This window comes from Asterias amurensis, chromosome 6 (assembly GCF_032118995.1).
Source record: "Asterias amurensis chromosome 6, ASM3211899v1".
NCBI lineage: Eukaryota > Metazoa > Echinodermata > Asteroidea > Forcipulatida > Asteriidae > Asterias > Asterias amurensis.
The window spans coordinates 6,129,182-6,149,348 of record NC_092653.1 but is presented as its reverse complement, the minus strand read 5'-3'; the positions used below and the strand labels follow the sequence as shown (position 1 = coordinate 6,149,348).

At 39.2% G+C, this 20,167-nt stretch overlaps 1 pseudogene; it reads left to right on the top strand.

Moving 5' to 3' along the window:
* LOC139939028 (uncharacterized) overlaps positions 1-20,167 on the top strand; it is a 32,865-nt pseudogene that overhangs the window by 2,673 nt on the left and 10,025 nt on the right.

Here is a 20,167-nt window from a genome sequence, read left to right as displayed (position 1 = left end):
TGCCCAAAGTACACATGGCATACAGTGTACCATTTGTGACACTGGTTTATCCTGCTTCTTTCTGTTAAGCAATTTGTTCTGCTTTAGGTAAGCAGCTCTATGAAATTGGGCCCATGTCCCTGTGTCTAGACTCTCCGTTACAGTTACTCACAGTGTCTGCAGTGCATAAGAAAACAATTTGATCCAACTGTCAAAGTCAGGGCTAACACCTACATGTAACACTAGCCCGGCGGCGAACAATGTCAAGTAGAAACTGCTACAGGCTAGTAAACACTACTTTGTTTCACATTGCCATGTGGGTTACATTTTAACTGTGCATCCTATTAGTTTAAATGGAATTTTTTGTAATGAATATTTTCTCCTCGATGCTAAAAGCATAGGGGATGAGTCCTACTCAATGCTGAAGCATACTATATAAAGCATAGGGCCAGAATCCTACTATAAAGCATAGGGCCAGAATCCTACTTAAAAAAAAAACCTAGGGCACGAATCCTACTCAATGCTATTTAGTGTATATAATTGTTTTAAATGTTAATTTTTGTTGGAGTGTTTGAATGTAACTTTATATGGCCCCCTTGTGGCCATTAAACTGGTTGTCAAATTTGTTGAAATTGGTGATTCATAATGTTTTTCTACGCGAAAAAAAAAATACCAGGAATCCAGTTGAAGCTAGAGTATAAGTATAACCCCTTGATGAATGATCCACCTACATTTCTACTTCTGACACAATGCCAGAAATACTTTGTTTGTCTGTCAGGGCAAATGTTACATTGTATTGCGTGATGGGAGGTAATTACTAGGCAGTCATTGTCACAGATACAGGAACACTTGGCCAGTAAAAGACTTTTACTTTTTTTTATTAGCAAAATGACTGTTAGCAGCTGGAAGTTTAATAAAATATATAATAGCCTTTGAATCTTACAATTAAGAGTTGCAATACAAATGGTTTTAGTGTTTATGGAATAGCCCAGCATGGCTTTAAATTTTGAAAAAGTTCACCAGATGCAGGGCTTATTATATTAGTTAGTTCACAATTTGTACTGGGCCAGAACATCTGTGACAAAACCAAAATCACAATGAGAATGAAAACTTTATTTGATGTAATTACATACATTAAATAATTGTTAGCATAAAAACTTACCAACTTGGTAACGAACAATGAAGAGCTGTTGATAGTATAAAACATTGTGAGAAACGGCTCCCTCTGAAGTAACATATAGTTCCAACAGCTGTATGTTAAATCATACTATACCCTAAAAATGCAATTAAGGGCTGTATTACAATGGTTTTCAGTGTTTGGAATACGCATTTTTGGGCCTATAGGGGGCCTATTAGTTCACAATTTGTTCTGGGCCATAACATCTGTTACAAAACCAGAATCACAGAACTGTATACAGTGTAACAAAAAACTGTTTTTATTTGAACATAAGCACAAAGAGAAGAATGATCTCAATTTATGGGTAAGTCGACATTTAAACATTTTTTTAATGTAATTTTTTTATTAAAGATAAGGCGTTTAATTATTATTCAAAAATCACAACACCGTCAGACTTGTCTGGTCATAACTTTAATGTCAGGATGCTATAAATACTGGCCTTGAGCTCGAGCCAGTGGTACATTGTAAATTTTGAACCCTGGTACGTCTAAGTGGCTTTTTAAACGATTTACATTGTACACCTGTACAAAGACCTAAGCGGAAGCCCCAGTTTAAAATGCGCAAATTTGTTTGCATTACTTATTGTATGTGGAAACCCTATGTCTCCCAAAGTATTTGGATTTGTGCACAGATTGAAGATTTGCACAGCCTATTGGAATGATTTGTTTCACTGTAGGCCCTATAATGAAACAAAATATTAATAGGGGCTTTTAAACATTGCATTTCGCCCTTTCACTATTGCACACAACTGATAGGCCCTTACATACTTGTACGCGTAAGCATTCCTGAAGTCATCAAAACTCCTTTGGAGTGTGCAGCACCAGTTGTAACTCATTCATATCAACAAACTTTAGTCTCACAGGCACCCATTCACTCCTGGGCGATGGGAAGCAATTATGGTTGAAAGTGTCTCACCCAAGTCAAGAACACAAGTATCAGATTTAGCATTTTTGCGACATGGAGGACACTTTAGGAGTGCACTGGTTGTGTGCCATATCTCAAAAAGGCTTATGGGAGTTCGAACCCACACTCTGGTGACTCCCTGATCAGAACCACTAATGCTCGTTTATTTGGCTATCCACGACATTATAATGTTTTAAAGGCAGTGGACACTATTGGTAATTACTCAAAATTGTTAGCATAAAACCTTATTTGGGTAGCTGTTGAAAGTATAACATTATGAGAAACTTCTCCCTCTGAAGTAACGTAGTTTTGATTTCGAGACCTCAGAGTTAAATTTTGAGGTCTTGAAATCAAGCATCTGAAAGCACACAACTTTGTGTAACAAAGGCGTTTTTTCCTTCAATATTATCTCCGACTTCAACGACCAAATGAGCTCAAATTTTCACAGGCTTGTTATTTTATGCTTTTGGGATACACCAAGTGAGAAGACTGGTCTTTGACAATTACCAATAGTGTCTAGTGCCTTTAAATTAAACTCCTCTCTGTGTACAGGAAGGACAAATGCAGTTCCTTTTTCATGGTTTTACCAACCATTCACTTCTGGGACCTTCCGAAATGTCAAGGAGTTTCCTTTCGAGGTTTGGCCTTGCAAATCGGCCTTGCAGATCGGACTAAGTGACACTCAGGCCAGCTTTCAACTTCACAAACAAAATGTACGATGTTTTTAGTGTACATGGACATGTAGGACATAAGGAAATCATCTCATATTTACATTGTCATTACATGTAATACAAGTCTTTGTACCTTTGTTTACAAAAAAAATGACCGTGTACATTCCAGCGCATTTTCTGGAAGGCAAGGATACTACACTATGCTAATAAAATATAGGATTCGAACTACCTCTTGCTACCAGGTAATCTCGTTGGTCTAGTTAGTATGACACTGCTCTAAGAATTGCAAAGGTAGGAATCCCACCTGAGTAGTATGCTTGTGACTTTTTTTCACAGATCTCGGAAAAGAACTGAGTATTAGCGCTAAAAACTTTTAAAATTGTTTTATAAAGTAGACTTTGTCCATTCATTTCCAGCCCCCTCATCTCTCTTTGTATCTCTCCCAAGAGTGCATTACACACTGCTACTGGATTAGATTAATTAGGGTAATAAACTTGTATGGCTTCCTCTTTTGTTGTCCTCTGTTGACTTGGCAACGGTGATGTCTAAAATAGCATTAGTACAAACAAAGCCACTAGTTAATGAATTGGTATCATGTTACTCATTAGTTTTGAGTAATAACGAAGGTCGTTCTAATGAATGTCGTTGTTGATAAAAGTGTAGGTTAACAACGCCCCTTAATTTTTTTATTTTTGTCTTCACTGTATTGGAAAGTTGCATACATTGGTCTGGCCCGATTTCATGGCACTGCTTACCGCCGAATTCTGTGCTTACGATTCGCCGCTTACCTGCAAGCGCCAAATTTTTTGCCCATTTGTGAAAATGTAGAATGTCTAGTAATGTGGAGTACGCACCCGCTTAATTTCCCCGCTTACCTGTGAAATACGCTTGATGTTAGCACAGAATTCCCTGCTTCTGTAAACGCCAAATCTTGCTTACAGTAAGAAATTGAGCCCTGATCCATGCTATGGTTGGACATAACCCATGAGGCGTAACAGTTTTTAATAAACTTTTAAAGGGAGGATATAGGCCTACCTTTGATAATGACTCAAGGAAATAATGACCAATGACTTTGAAAACTTACTTGGTTTATTACACTTTGAGTAATGATTCCCTTTTAAGGGGTGTGGTTTTGGAGAGGGGACTTCAAAAACATTTTAGTAGGCCTATGTGAAACGTTGCTGCATCAAAAAGAAATTCAGATTGTGTGTTCGAAATAATTATAATTGTTCCTGCCTGAAACAGGCTGGAGTATTCACTATTCAGCAATATGAATTTTCACAGACTAGTTTTATAACAATGGAATGGTTTAAAACAAAAATAAAGGTATACATATATGCCTTTTAGTTAAAAAAGTTTTCAAAAATTGAATTTTTTTATGATTTAGTACTTCAGTATGAGACGTCTGGAGTGTAACAAGCTGTGGCAAGTTTTGACCCAACTTCAGGCCTGATACTTCATGGAGGCAACGAAGGCGGTAGCTCCATGCACCCTGGTCAATGCCTTAAATGCCCTTGAAATGCTCCAGTAGAAGTTTACAGTTTCCTCATGGGTGCCCTTTATCAAGTAGAAAATGCCAGTGCCCTTGCCCTTTCAAAAAGGAACATACATGCCTGCAACGTCGAGTTTAAACAAACGGTTCTTTTCAGAACCATCCCAACTCATTAGAGATAGTCATTACATGGTGTTACCGCAAACCTTTCTATATCGTATTTCCACCATGCAAAGTTTCAAATCCTACATGCCTGCAACTTGTAATGTAGAGTTTGTTTAATATTGTATTCTGATCCTGGCTTTTGTGTGGAGCTTTTGGGTCAGTCAAACAACAGATACTTGAAACCAAGGTTTACATTTTGATATTGACTTCTATCTTTGTAGTGTGTAGGGCCTACCATGATTGTGGCGTGTCGTTACCAAGCGGCTAGTTCACCGAACTTAAAGCCATTATACACTTTCGGAACAGAAAAAAAAAAAAAAAAAGTTCACAGATTTACAAATAACTTACAGGGTTTACAGAAGGTAATGGTAAAATACTTCTCTTGAAATATTATTCCATGAAATGCTTTACTTTTTGAGAAAACAGTAAAACATTGAGAATTACGGATTTATAGTAAACACATGTCATGACACGGCGAAACGTGCGGAAACAAGGGTGGGTTTTCCCGTTATTTTCTCCCGACTCCGATGACTGATTGAGCCTAAATTTTCAAAGGTTTGTTATTTTATAGATAACTTGTGATACACAAAGTGTGGGCTTTTGGACAATACTGTTTAACCGAAAGTGTCCAATGGCTTTAAGCTCTGGTGTTGTCAGCAGCAGAGTGTGGTTTCGAATCCCAGTCATGACACTTGTGCTCTTGAGCAAGGCACTTATCATAATCACTTCATTAGAAGTTGGGAAGGTAATAAAACAAAATAACACTTAGTATAGCGTTGGTATCCACCTAAAGAAGGTGCTCATGGCACACAAGGAGGAAGACAAATGAGTGCATTTTTCTCTGCTCCTTTAGCCAGGCTCCTATAGTGGATGGTACCCACGCCTACATCCCTACAGACTGTGAAGGGAGTAACCCTGTTTCAGCCCCAGGAGTAGGTGGCTCCTATAGTGGATGATACCCATGCCTACATCCCTATACAGACTGTGAAGGGGGTAGCCCTGTTTCAGCCCCAGGAGTAGGTGGCTCCTAGTGGATGATACCCATGCCTACATTCCTACAGACTGTGAAGGGGTAACCCTGTTTCAGCCCCAGGAGTAGGTAGCTCCTAGTGGATGATACCCATGCCTACATCCCTACAGACTGTGAAGGGGGTAACCCTGTTTCAGCCCCAGGAGTAGGTGGCTCCTATAGTGGATGATACCCATGCCTACATCCCTATACAGACTGTGAAGGGGGTAGCCCTGTTTCAGCCCCAGGAGTAGGTGGCTCCTAGTGGATGATACCCATGCCTACATCCCTACAGACTGTGAAGGGGTAACCCTGTTTCAGCCCCAGGAGTAGGTAGCTCCTAGTGGATGATACCCATGCCTACATCCCTACAGACTGTGAAGGGGTAACCCTGTTTCAGCCCCAGGAGTAGGTAGCTCCTATAGTGGATGATACCCATGCCTACATCCCTATACAGACTGTGAAGGGGGTAGCCCTGTTTCAGCCCCAGGAGTAGGTGGCTCCTAGTGGATGATACCCATGCCTACATCCCTACAGACTGTGAAGGGGTAACCCTGTTTCAGCCCCAGGAGTAGGTAGCTCCTAGTGGATGATACCCATGCCTACATCCCTACAGACTGTGAAGGGGTAACCCTGTTTCAGCCCCAGGAGTAGGTAGCTCCTAGTGGATGATATCCATGCCTACATCCCTACAGACTGTGAAGGGGAAACCCTGTTTGAGCCCCAGGAGTAGGTGGCTCCTATAGTGGATGATACCCATGCCTACATCCCTACAGACTGTGAAGGGGTAATCCTGTTTGAGCCCCAGGAGTAGGTGGCTCCTAGTGGATGATACCCATGCCTACATCCCTACGGACTGTGAAGGGGGTAACCCTGTTTGAGCCCCAGGAGTAGGTGGCTCCTAGTGGATGATACCCATGCCTACATCCCTACAGACTGTGAAGGGGTAACCCTGTTTCAGCCCCAGGAGTAGGTAGCTCCTATAGTGGATGATACCCATGCCTACATCCCTATACAGACTGTGAAGGGGGTAGCCCTGTTTCAGCCCCAGGAGTAGGTGGCTCCTAGTGGATGATACCCATGCCTACATCCCTACAGACTGTGAAGGGGTAACCCTGTTTCAGCCCCAGGAGTAGGTAGCTCCTAGTGGATGATACCCATGCCTACATCCCTACAGACTGTGAAGGGGTAACCCTGTTTCAGCCCCAGGATTAGGTAGCTCCTAGTGGATGATATCCATGCCTACATCCCTACAGACTGTGAAGGGGTAACCCTGTTTCAGCCCCAGGAGTAGGTGGCTCCTATAGTGGATGATACCCATGCCTACATCCCTACAGACTGTGAAGGGGTAACCCTGTTTGAGCCCCAGGAGTAGGTGGCTCCTATAGTGGATGATACCCACGCCTACATCCCTACAGACTGTGAAGGGGTAATCCTGTTTCAGCCCCATGAGTAGGTGGCTCCTAGTGGATGATACCCACGCCTACATCCCTACAGACTGTGAAGGGGTAACCCTGTTTCAGCCCCATGAGTAGGTGGCTCCTAGTGGATGGTACCCATGCCTACATCCCTACAGACTGTGAAGGGGTAACCCTGTTTCAGCCCAAGGAGTAGGTGGCAACGTGCCCATGTTGGCAGTTGATTTTGGCTTACAGCTAAGTTAAGTGTAGCCCTCACCTTTCAGTGTCTACCCAGCCATGTGATGTTAGGCGATATATGTAGCTCATTACAGAAAATGTATAAAAACATTACTGCATCTGTCTTGTTGTTCCCAACAAAACAAGTAACTTAAAGCCATTGGACCCTGTCGGTAAACAGTGTTGTCCAAGGCCCACACTTTGTGTACCACAACTTCTATATCAAATAACAAACCTGTGAAAGTTTAGGCTCAATCGGTCATCGGAGTCGGGAGAAAACAACGGAAAAACCCACCCATGTTTCCGCGCGTTTCGCCGTGTCATGACATGTGTTTAAAATAAATCCGTAATTCTCGTTAACGAGAATTTATATTGTTTTACCGTTTTCTCAAAAAGTAAAGCATTTCATGGACTAATATTTCAATAGAAGTCTTTCACCATTACCTTCTATAAACCCTGTAAATTATTTGTAAATCTGTGAACTTTTTTTTTTTTCTGTACCGAAAGGGTCCAATGGCTTTAAAACATTTATGAAATTATGACAAGAGATTTTCTTTATAAAAATGCATGATCCATGTTGCGAACTCTGATTGTGGACGAAACTTTGCCAACTGAAAATTAAATTTGCACATTATATTGTGGCCGACAGAAAATCAGACAATGCAAGTGAGTGCTGTGTATGGTTACGCACATAAAGAAATAACAAATAGATCAAGCACGCCATTCAAAATTTGTACGAATTATCTTTTTTTAACCAGAATCGGATCCATAGACTGCACTTTAAATCAAGTTTGGAATACGTACATTGAAGTCTTCTTATGGCTGCATGTACAAAATTGACAACTCGCTCATTGTATGTAAGGTCTCATTGTTATTTAATTAATGCGATGCACGTAAATTAGACTTACATGTAATGGACGGACTGCAAAAGGAAACCAAATGTGATTAGAATGTCAAAGAGGAGTTAAAAAGAGCGGCAAAGATGGAACAGTAGGCTCTATTGAATGATGAGAGAGAGTAGGGTGCCATGGTTAAAAAGATCAAGATGGACATCTGATTGGATCAATAGAAAATCAAAGAGGACTGTGGTTTTTTGTACATAGGGGTTTGCTATATGGAAACCTCTGGAGTCAATGCAAGGGATGCGACAGACAGGGCCAAGTGGAGGAGAGCCATAGGGAGAAAGCGGACCAACCCAGAACAGACTGGACAACGGCCTTTAAACCGACATAATGATAAACCAGTGAATGATGGAGATTTTGGACATTATTTTCCAGTCATGCTAGATGTGAAATGTGGTCATTTGTAGCAATGAATACAATACAATACGAATGAACTGTGCAGTGTTCGTATTTCGGGTTATTTCAATTTACGACCTTTACAGAGGGTAAACATTTGGTCATCACTCTTAAAATCAATAGTAATACAAATCTTTGGTTAGAAGCCTATACAGCAGCGTTTGATGTTTAACGCATTTTGAAAAAATTTAAATTTGGAAGTAATTTGGTTAATGTAAAAAGATATAATTTTGTTGATGCCCCAAAACTTCTAACAACAGTCCATGTGTGTCAGATCATAATGGATTAAGCAAAATATTTATCTAGTTGACTGTTGTATGTTGCATACAACACAGTCAATTAGATAAATATTTCGTAAACTTTAAGTACCCCATGTCATGCCCACCTACATGTACATCAAACAGCACCCCCCCTCCCCCAGTCATCAAAATACCAACTACAAGTTATAATTCCCCAAAAGAGAAAAAAATGGCGCAACCATAGAGCAAGAAATTGCTCTATGATACAACCATTGAGGTCCCCTCCTGCTGTCGATGTCTCTGTGTGCCTTTGCTATGATCATGCAGGCCTTGTTCTTAGGCTTTTTGTTTAGTCAACCGGGCTAATAAACTCTGGGTTTAACTTGCCCTCAGGAAGTTTTTAGTAGCCCTGATTTTAAACAATATAAATGTATTTTTCTGATCACAACCAGTATAATTGCCAAATAAAGTTTCACTCAAACACTCCAAAATAAATCAACACATTTGAAAACAGTATTATTCAAATCTAAATGGAAGAATTATGAGAGTTTTAAACAAGTAGGTTGCACAGTTTTTAGTAGCCCACAGGGCAAGTTGAGAGGTCGTGTTTACTAGCCCATAGCAGTTTTTACTAGACTGTGTTCGACAACGGGCTAGTGTTAAGGGCAAGCCCTGGCGTGGAACCATCACACTTGATCGAAGGAGATCGAAGGAGACATTGATGACATCACTGGATGATGAGTTTTCTGCTCCGGGATGTTGTTTGGCAGCATCACCATCGCCGTGTCAACGCCATCAATTGTCTCATCTTCATTTCCGTCACAGTGTGGGATTGACTGTGAGATGATGTCTGACTGTGAGATGATGTCTGACTGTGCTATGTAGTTGGCAGTATAGGTCTCTGCACTTGTAAGTTCAACCATTCAACCCTGGGATGTACAATGTGTTGAAGTATTTACCGTCGTCCGTAAAATCTTAAAGTGAATGTATACCATTGGTTCTTGGAGCCGAATGGTGTTTTAATCCTATGTGAACTATAAAACTGACCTGTGAAAATTTCATTTCAAAAGGTGGTTGCGGCAAGAGGGCAAGTCCATTTGCATTTTGCAAAGGGCATCATTTCCATAGTAAAATCTCTTAAGCTACATGTATGAGAAGCATCAGGGGCATCACTTATTGGAAAATCTTAAAGTCTATATTGGAAATTTTTGAAGGAACATCTGGAACATTTTGTTTCATTTTTTAGCTGGGATCTAGGTTTAATAAAACTGTAATTTGAATTCTGTTGTAGTAAGATAGTTTTAAGGTTTTGATGGACCACTTTAATGAAGCTACATAAGTTATGTTACCAAATATATCTTGTAACATGTATTTACTCTTTTAGAATAAGAAAAAAAGTCCATTATCTTTTTTATTATGTTAAAGGTACTGGACACTGTTGGTAATTACTCAAAATAACTATTAGCATAAAAACTTACTTGCTAACAATCAATGGAGAGCTGTTGATAGGCTCCCTCTGAAGTAACTTATTCTTCGAGAAAGAAGTAATTTTCCACTAAAATATTTGAAAGCATCTGAAAGCACACAACTTCGTGTGACAAGGGTGTTTTGTCTTCCATTATTATCTCGCAACTTTGTGACCAATTGAGTTCAAATCTTCACAGGTTTGTTATTTTGTTCATATGTTGGGATACACCAAGTGAGAAGACTGGTCTTTGAAAATTACCAATAGTGTCCACTGTCCAGTGTCTTTAACACTCCTCTAATTCTGATTTGTCCATTTACTCGATTTGTTATACTTTTGTAACCCCGGGGTTATGGGGTTTGTTTGAGTTTCAGAATAGATTACAAAACAATACAATAACTTCCTCTTTTTTAGTCATATTGGATGAGATTCAAAACTGTTTGAACAGTCTTATCATCAGTGGTTGGCATTTGATACTTTTTGAAAAGACTCTTTTACTGCCTAATAGGCCTACACAAAATGACGGGGGAAAAAAGAGCGCCGGCACAAGTATTCAGGTGTGCTTTTGTGACCTGCTTTTTCTGGGGTTAACAAGCTAAAAATGAATGTGTCCATATCAGGCCTGATACTTCACTGAGGCAACGAAGGCGATTGCCTCCGTGTCCCCTGGTCATTGCCTTGGTGCCCTTGAAATGCTCCAGTACAAATTTGCAATTTCATCATAGGGTGCCCTTTACCAAGAAGAAAATGCCTTGGTGCCCTTGCCCTTTCAAAAACGAAGCATACAGCCCTGCCATATGATCAATTTATTGCTGAATTAAATGGAGCATGGAAGGGTTAATGTTTTCATTGTGTTAGCTCTCCCGTAATCTTGCGATACTGTTGGCTGACTCACCCAAGATACTGCTCTGTGATGACTACAGCCCCATTTATGGAATTTACGTCAGTAGGTGGGAGCCAGCAGTCTCGCGAGAGAGCAGCAGTATCGCAAGAGGCGCGGTAGAGTTTGCTATCTCCGCGACAAACATTTAACAACTTATCCACAAGTCTGATGATTATTAAATGTGTTCAGATTTAACAATATTCTTCCATAATAGTGGTCCGGCGGGCAAGTTCTGTTAAAAACAACCGAAGGACCAGTCAAAACTCTCTCCACGCACATGGTCTGGGCTGGATTGTTCATTGTTGATAAACAATCCTACTTGAAATTTTAAATAGTAAACAAATAGGGTGACTAGTGAAATGAATGTTACTGCTTGGGCAAGACGCCGAAAAAGTCAACGGCAAACCTTGAACTATATTGCAATGCAAAGGTGTGGTTGGGAACTATCTATAGAAAAAAACATTACAAGAAAAGGAGATGTTTTTCCCCCCCCTTCAGTTTATGGAGGGTGCGGCGGCACTGTCTATTGACATTCACAAACATGTATGGGATTGCTGCAAGTTTGCCGAGATTATCAAGAAAGGTTAACGACGGCAGGATGAAGTCGCCTCATGACTTGGTTGGAATTCTCTCTAGTCAATTCTTATTGATATCCAACCCGACTCACTATCCTGTCTGGAATGTCTTTTCTGCTAGATTAAAACTTGGTCACATACATGTACAATGTATGTAGAAGCCGGCCTTGAATTTAATTATTGAAGGGGCATAGCAATTTTCCTTTGAAATTTTGGTAATGTTGGTTAAGGGGCACTTCTATGAGGCAAACGGCCCCCTCCCACCCCAACAGCAAAAGTACAGGGCACCACGGTATGCTGCGAGTGCCAGGGTTAATTTTGAGGCCTGCATGAAGGTGCTTTGGTAACCTTTTTGGGGGCTTGGGTAGAAATGTTGTCTGGATGTTTGGAGTGAGGCGATACTTGCAATTTTTTTCTTGACTTGTTTGTTCATTGGATGCCTATATATTTAACCTACCCTCCTCTTATGTGGTTTTGAAAAAGAAAATTATGGAAAAAAAAAGGAGTTAGCTGATTGCAAAATGCAATATCTAAAGGACCTTTGTTATAATGCACAAATTGGTAATTGTCTGACAAGTTGACCCCAAGCGGAGTCTTTCTCAAAGGCTAAATGACAGTACAACACAACAATAGCAAAAACTTGTAAGTATTTCCAGTAACAATTTCAATTAATAACAACAAGGGAAACTGACTGGCTAATTAGGAATCAATTTTTGGATAAATCGCTTACCATAAGCAAAGAAAATTTGACAAAATAGGGAGGCTGCAAATTCCGCTCTGGAAAATATTTCTTTATTCACCCAAATAGTTTTTAAGAGGGATCGGAGGGGTGTTCTTTTCTTATATTTCCCATAATTTGATGCCTGAGATATAATTATAGTTATTAGCATCTCTCCGTCCACTTGATGCAGTCCAATATCTTTCATCGACTTCGAAAAACCATTTGACCAGAATATACTGCAACGTTTATACTGAAATTATCCCATTTGCATTCCAGGATTAGATATAATCTTGTTTGTGTCTTGTGTGTTGACATTTTGTATCGAGATCTCTCAGAGATTGCTGTAATTGGATACGGCAGGAAATTTACTTTTCGTAAATTGCAAAGTAATTGGCAAGGAATTTGGTTCGAGAGGAAAAAGATAGAATAATATTTCCCCCGTGTGACATTTAAAAATGTGGTCAAATGATTTGACTTGCGCTCTGAATATATTCAAGTGCTGTTATAAAGAGCACATCATGGATGATAGTAATGTGTTGTATCAATCATTGATGATTGAATTTAGGCTCAATTAGAAGGGTGACATTTCCAAGTACATTTACCATAGGAAGTCCATCTGGGACATTTTTTATTCTGCATTCAATGTACATGCAGGCCTCGAATTTCACAGGGCACAGCATTTTTCCTTTTGCAAGGGGCACTTCTACTTCTACACTGTATGAGGAAACATGCAGGGCTTAGGGCACCACAGCAAAAGCACAGGGCACCATGTCATTTGCCGTGCGTGCTGTCGGCTTGGTGGCCTGTACTTGACATTTCATCATATCTAAGTCAACATTTGAACATTTCATATTGTCTTCAAATCACAACACAGTGAGGTATTATTCTTCATTATATTCAATTAAAAATGCATGATACCGCTGAAATTGTCTGGTCAAAAGTTTTTTAGCCCAAGACTAAAACTATTGGCCTCTGTCCTGCAGTCCAGTGTAAAATTTGAGCCCTGGCTCTACATCATGTAGGTGATGTGGGTAACTCAACCGGTAAACATGTAATTTGTTATTTGGGGATTCGAACTCACGACCTGAATTTTGTATTGATTTTTTTCACACTGAACACATTCTACTCATGGTCACCAGCACATTTCCCTTACATTACAATCAGGGCCCAATTTCATAGAGCTGCTAAGCACAAAAATTTGCTTAGCATGAAATTTTACCAACCAAATTTACATTTGTTGCATATTGCTTGTTACTGGTATTCAGCTGTTGTTTGCTTATCCTGAAAATCACATGGAAATTTGGTTGGTAATCCTGTTTTTATCAAGGAAGAAATTTCATGCTTAGCAAATTTTTGTGCTTAGCAGCTCTATGAAATTTGGCCCTGGTATTCAGCTGTTGTTTGCTTATCCTGAAAATCACATGGACATTTGGTTGGTAATCCTTTTTTTATCAAGGAAGAAATTTCATGCTAAGCAAATATTTGTGCTTAGCAGCTCTATGAAATTGGGCCCAGTTCACTAGCTGCTCTTTCATTTAAAAGTCCAGGTGTTATGTACGGTACACTGTACTTATCACTATCCTACTTGCATTTATTGTAACCACGAACTTACATCATCCAGTTTGCCACATGTTTAACCTTACAGCTTAAAATGTACGCTGTCAGTTGTCATTGAGGATGTTTTAACCAATGCATCTACGTTGCAATAATACTGCACCTTAAAAATACCTCACATGAACACCCTCACAGAGGATAAAGTTTGTTGAAGAACCGTTCTTGAACAAACTTTACACTCGTGCGGAACTTTATTTATCAATCCTTTATTAAGATTTGGTCAATTAGGATCTGTATAAGCTTGATTTGGTGTGTGTAGCGGGCCTGTCTTTCGACCCAGTCCTTCAGTCAACATTCTATGCACAGTTGATTGGCACTTGAATATGATATTAAACCAGCCGTGTGTGTGCCCAGCGTGAGTTTGAATACGTAGCAGGTTTCCCTATGGGGTCTGATGCGCTACATTGAACTTTGAATATAAAAAGTTTGTATCTGAAGAGTGCTGATTTGAAGTTATGAGTTTATAACATGTAATAAGAAAAAATACCTAGGACTTGAACTTAACACTGGACTAAAGGCCCAAGGCCAGTGATTTTATCTTCGGACCAATAAACTCAAAATGACCGGATTAGCCAAGTGGTCTTGGGTTTTTTTCAATTTAGAAATTAGGCTACCTTATTGTGTAACTTAGTACGTTTTTACATGCTAATACTGAGACGAAAATTATTTGTTTTACTCATTTCTCAAAAACTACAGCACCTCAGTAAAAACAATTTCAAGGGAAGCTTTCTACTATCATAATCTTCAAACTGTAAGTTTAACTTAAATCTGTGGACATTGTGTTTTGTGTTAGGAAAAAGTACATAGACCCTTTAAACCACAAGGGAAACTGACTGGGTAAATTAAAAAAATTATTTTGGGTTGAACAAAGACAAAATTTACTAGAGCTGGACTGGAGCCTGCGACCTCCGGATTAACGTGCCAGTGCTCTACCACCATTAAGCTCACCGGTAACCTATCTTATCCCTAATGTTTGTAGTCTCCCTACTTTGTGGCATTCAGAAACATTCTCTGCTGAAGGATTGGAATAAAAGGCACTTTTTAAGTAAAATGTGTATAAGACAAACAGTAATCGCCTTAACAACAGTGAACGCTTTACTTAGCAATAATGACACCCTCCCTATAAGAAGCACCCTTCATTAAAGATCAAGGGGTTCCATTTCAATATTTTATATGAATATTGGCCGACACCCTCTCTAGTCATTGAAGACGCCCGCCCCATTGAGCAATGATGACACGGCCTATAAGAGTCTTTTACGTTTCATTAGACATTGTAGCCATGAAGATTCTGTGCGAAACATTCTTGCTATAAATGGAGTGGCGAATGCGGCAATGCGCAGGGATTAGAAGGGCTGCGAGAGAGAGAGAGAGAAATCTTTGTACCTCATCTGAAATGAGGAGAGCGGCATTTTCTTGAAGACAGAAAGAAGGTCATAGTGCATTATGTTGTACGGGTCCTTGCTCTATGGTTGCACTATTCTGAAGGTAAAGTATACTGTACATAATATGTACACATACATACTGTACCTATATACGCTTTATTTCCAGTAGGTGTTAAAGACACTGGACACCTTTGGTAATTGTCAAAGACCAGTCTTCTCACTTGGTGTATCTCTGATCCTTGCTCTATGATCTCAACACATGCACAAAATAACAAACCTGTGAAAATTTGAGCTCAATTGTTCGTCGCAGTTGCGAGATAATAATGAAAGAAAAAACACCCTTGTCACACGAAGATGTGTGCTTTTCAGATGCTTGATTTCAAGACCTTAAAATCAAATTCTGAGGTCTTGAAATCAAATTCGTGGAAAATTACTTCTTTTCTCAAAAACTACGTTACTTCCTCAGGAGCCACTTATCACAATGTTTTATACTATCAACAGCTCTCCATTGCTTGTAACCAAGTAAGGTTTTATGCGAATAATTATTTTGAGTAATTACGAAAAGTGTCAGTGCCTTTAAAGGCAGTGGACACTATTGGTAATCACTCAAAATAATTATCAGCATAAAACCTTACTTGGTAACGAGTAATGGGGAGAGGTTGATAGTATAAAACATTGTGAGAAACGGCTCCCTCTGAAGTGATGTAGTTTTCGAGATAGAAGTAATTTTCCACGCATTTGATTTTGAGACCTCAAGTTTAGAATTTGAGGTATCGAAATCAAGCATCTGAAAGCACACAACTTTGGTGACAAGGGTGTTTTTTTCTTTCATAGTTATCTCGCAACTCTGACGACCAATCGAGCTCAAATTTTTCACAGGTTTGTTATTTTATGCATATGTTGAGATACACCAAGTGAGAAGACTGGTCTTTGACAATTACCAATAGTGTCCACTGTCTTTAAATATATAGGAACATACATTGTAGGGTGATTAGGATCATAGATTGGTAAATACTCAACACATTATGGTTTTCTACAGAAATGAACGGTCTCCAAAGGATTAAACTATGAGGTTGAATTTGGCTAGTTTTTCAAAAAATAATTGTATAGAAACAAATCTCATGATGTAGAAATTGTGTGTGAGAACTGCTTGATATATGTAGGTCGTGGTGGCGGGTTTAGGGTTGTGTGCGGACTGAAAAAAAATGGGAGGAAACAAATAAAAAATTAAATGAACGGCAAATAAATCAAATTAAATAATTTAAAATTTATTTTGGGATGATCAAAGAATATTTACTAGAGTGGGATTCAAGGCTTTTCTATATGGGAACCTACCTAAGCTATCAACAAAAATCAGACAGAGAAGGATGCGTTTTGCTGGCCACTGCTACAGGAGCAAAGATGAGCCAGTATCCAATATTGTTCTGTGGACCCCTAAGCATGGGAGGAGGAAACATGGTAGACCGACACTGACATTCTCAAAATCGACACAGGACTTGAACCAGCAGATTTCAAGTCGGCAATGGGGGACAGGAAGGCTTGGGGAACCATCGTGATTCCAGGACACCACTTAAAGGAACACGTTGCCTTGGATCGAACGAGTTGGTCTATTCAAAGCGTTTGAAACCGTTTGTTATGAAATGCATATGGTTAGAAAGATGTTTTAAAAGTAGAATATAATGATCCACACAAGTATCACTCGAAACTGCACGGTTTTCCTTTTACGTCGCGAACTATCACGGTCGGCCATTTATGGGAGTCAAAATTTTGACTCCCATAAATGGCCGACCGTGTTAGTCGACGGGTAAAAAGAAAACCACGCAATTTCGAGGCACATTTGTGTAGATCATTGTATTCTACTTTTACAATATCTTTCTAACCATACACATTTTACAACAAACGGTTACAGAACGATTTTCAGAGACCAACTCGACCGATCCAAGGCAACGTGTTCCTTTAAGCAAGCAAGGCTTTTTTAATTGAATAGTGCTCTTCAAGAAAAGGAAACGGCCCCCATAACCAGATGGACAAACATGCACTAGGCAACTCGCTTTTGTACACAATATCACTAACATCTGAACATTTTACGTTTTTGAGATATTGCTGAGAGAATCTGTATGTCCACACAGGTAGAATAATCCCTAAATACATAATTTACTTCAAAGTGAATTTCTTAAAATGCTCTACATGTATGTATACTCTATACACAGATCAAAAGCTGCTGTAGGCTTTTATAATCAAATGTGTTTATCAACATTAATTTTAAGAACAAACCCCTTCCCTTTAAGGAAGATTCTGTTTTTTTAAAGCATGAAACTTTCCTGTGAAACTGCCTTCCCTCATACACAATGTTGTAAATTGTACTATGTACACTGTAATACTGGTAAGGGCGAATATCAGATACATGGTTGAATCAAATCTGTCATACATGTGTATCTGTATTGCCATGTGTGTAGTGTAAAGGAGACGGCTACTCGTATATGCATCATGTACATATGCATGAATGGTGTATGAATGACTTCGGTCTCACTATGATAGGTATACGGTGCTATTCTGTGCCGCACAGCGCAAAACCAAACCCACTTATAGCCTCCTGACTATCAGAATGATGCTGGGGGGGGGGGGGGGGGGGGTGGGGGGGTGGTAGTGTAATGACAGCAAACTTCCCTGCCTGCCAGCGACGACGCATACAGGGAAAGAGGATCTATCTCCAACCCCTTTGGGAAATTTGTTGATCCCTTCTTAGTCTACTCAAGTGTACATTTGGTGTATTAGAGTTCATCCGATCTTCACACATACATGTGATAACGTACTAGATCTTGCAATGTGAAATTATCCACTTCTTGTATATTTGGTTTGCAGTTCCTTTGATCCATGAAGTGCAAAAAGGAAGTCCTGGCGGATATCCTACCTTCCGCCCAGGAAGTAGTTTTAAATAAGCACTTGACAGTTTTTTTCAGAACTGTCGCAGTCTCCCGAATTCCGAAAATCAACTCCGCAGTAGTAGAGAAGTCTCTCGAATCATCCGGAAAATCCACGCCGGGTATTAGAATTAGCGAGACAAGTTCTCAAAAGAACACAATCTACTCAGAAAGTAGATACACACATGGTGTTACCGAAACCAAATGTACATTGATACCTCGCCATGCAATGCCTCAAATCTCATATCCATATCTTGTCGTACTTCTTATCTTACACAGCGAGAATTCTCACAGGTGTTTAGCAAGACGCTGTGATTTCAAGAGCAGATGTTCAGTTAACACCGCACAGAAGTGAGTATACACTAAAATTAATTAAGGAGCAAAAACTCTGTGTGTGTTTTTTTTTCTAAATTGATTTTTGTTCTGGAAGCCAGTCATTTTGCCGCCAAGTACATGTAAAGTCGTCGACTAAAAAGTCGCCCCTTAGCATCTTCAGCTAGTTGTTTTTCTCAAAAGCAAACTTTCTTTGACCAATCAAACACCATCAAAGTATGCCCCCAAGATGTTCAGGATATTGGGGGGTTATAATTTATCACTTTCTTTTCTTCTTATTCATTCAAAGCTTTTAGGATTTGTTATATAAGCAAAAACAAATTCACAGAGGCAAATCCCTAAAAACAAAGTAAGGATTTCTCCCATTTAGAGTGAACAGTATACATCTCCGATTTGTGTGTAAGATTTAAGGCCATTTTAATTATTTATGTATTTTTTTACTCAAAAATGTCCATTATGTAACCGTTCATGTAATTCTGCTGCTGGCAGCGAATTGAATAGATAAAAAAAAAAAAAAAAAAAAAAAAATGAAATGGAGGGCGGAAATAGATTGTATTCTTTATCTGATGCAAACCAATTATATTACATTCATCTTGAATGGGATTCCCCCCCCCCCCCACTGAGTAGAATCAAGACAAGATAATAATGAAAGGTAAAATAACTCCGACACCCACACACTGTTCAGAATGAAATATTGGGTTTTGTAAACGTGATACAGGTCCAATATACCAAGTAGAATTCTACCTCCATGACTATACCAACACTGTACATAAAGCATCAAAATATTTCGCTATGGCAAACAGCGGAGTGTGTACAAACACAGCTGTTTCAGCACCATAACGTCCTACAGTACATTATTTCGAGTTTGTAATATGAATATTTCTTGCATCATAGATGAATAAATTCTATATACATTTCAATTATTACTTTTTGTTTGCCCTTATACACCAATGTGTATTTTTAACACTGTGTACTCAGTCAGGGCTCGAAATAACAGCAATTGTGGAGGTGCCCTCTGCAAGGTTTCAATACAAATTTACACTTTAAATCCTCATAGAGGTGTCCCTTAAAGTAATACCAGAGGAAAATTGCTGTGCCCCTTCAAGAGCGAAGTTCAATGCCTGCTCAGTACTTGCCCGGAGCTCTTTGAAAACACACACATGCTTATCATTGGTGGGTTCGAATCCCACCTTAGTGATATGCCTCTAGCTGGTTTTAATGCATTTAATAGAGAAATAAATTACTGTACACATGCATTTAGCAATAGATACATACTGTTATTGTTTGTTTTTATTTTACCAATACACCGATGTTGTTCACTCAAAATAATATAAGTGTTTCTTGGGAACAAAATATTATCTCAAGAAAACATTGAGGAAATTAAATCATGTTTTTTTTTTTTTTCAGGGCAAACAAAACCCCTGGAATAATAATCTTTATCCCTGTTGGAAAATAATTGAACTCAATTTATTTAAAAAAATTCCATTAAGCCCAGGTAAACAATTGGTTAGCATTCCTTTTCAGACATCTAGAGCAGCGTAAGGCTGCAGTTGTTGGGGAATTGTTTCCTAACCTTGACATAAAACTGATGATGCAAAAAATATAGCGAGAAAAGAGTATGCGTCTTTTGATGATGCAAATTCAAATAACTTCCCTTCTAGTATAACAAATCTACTGCAATATAAGGTCTATTGTATGTTTGT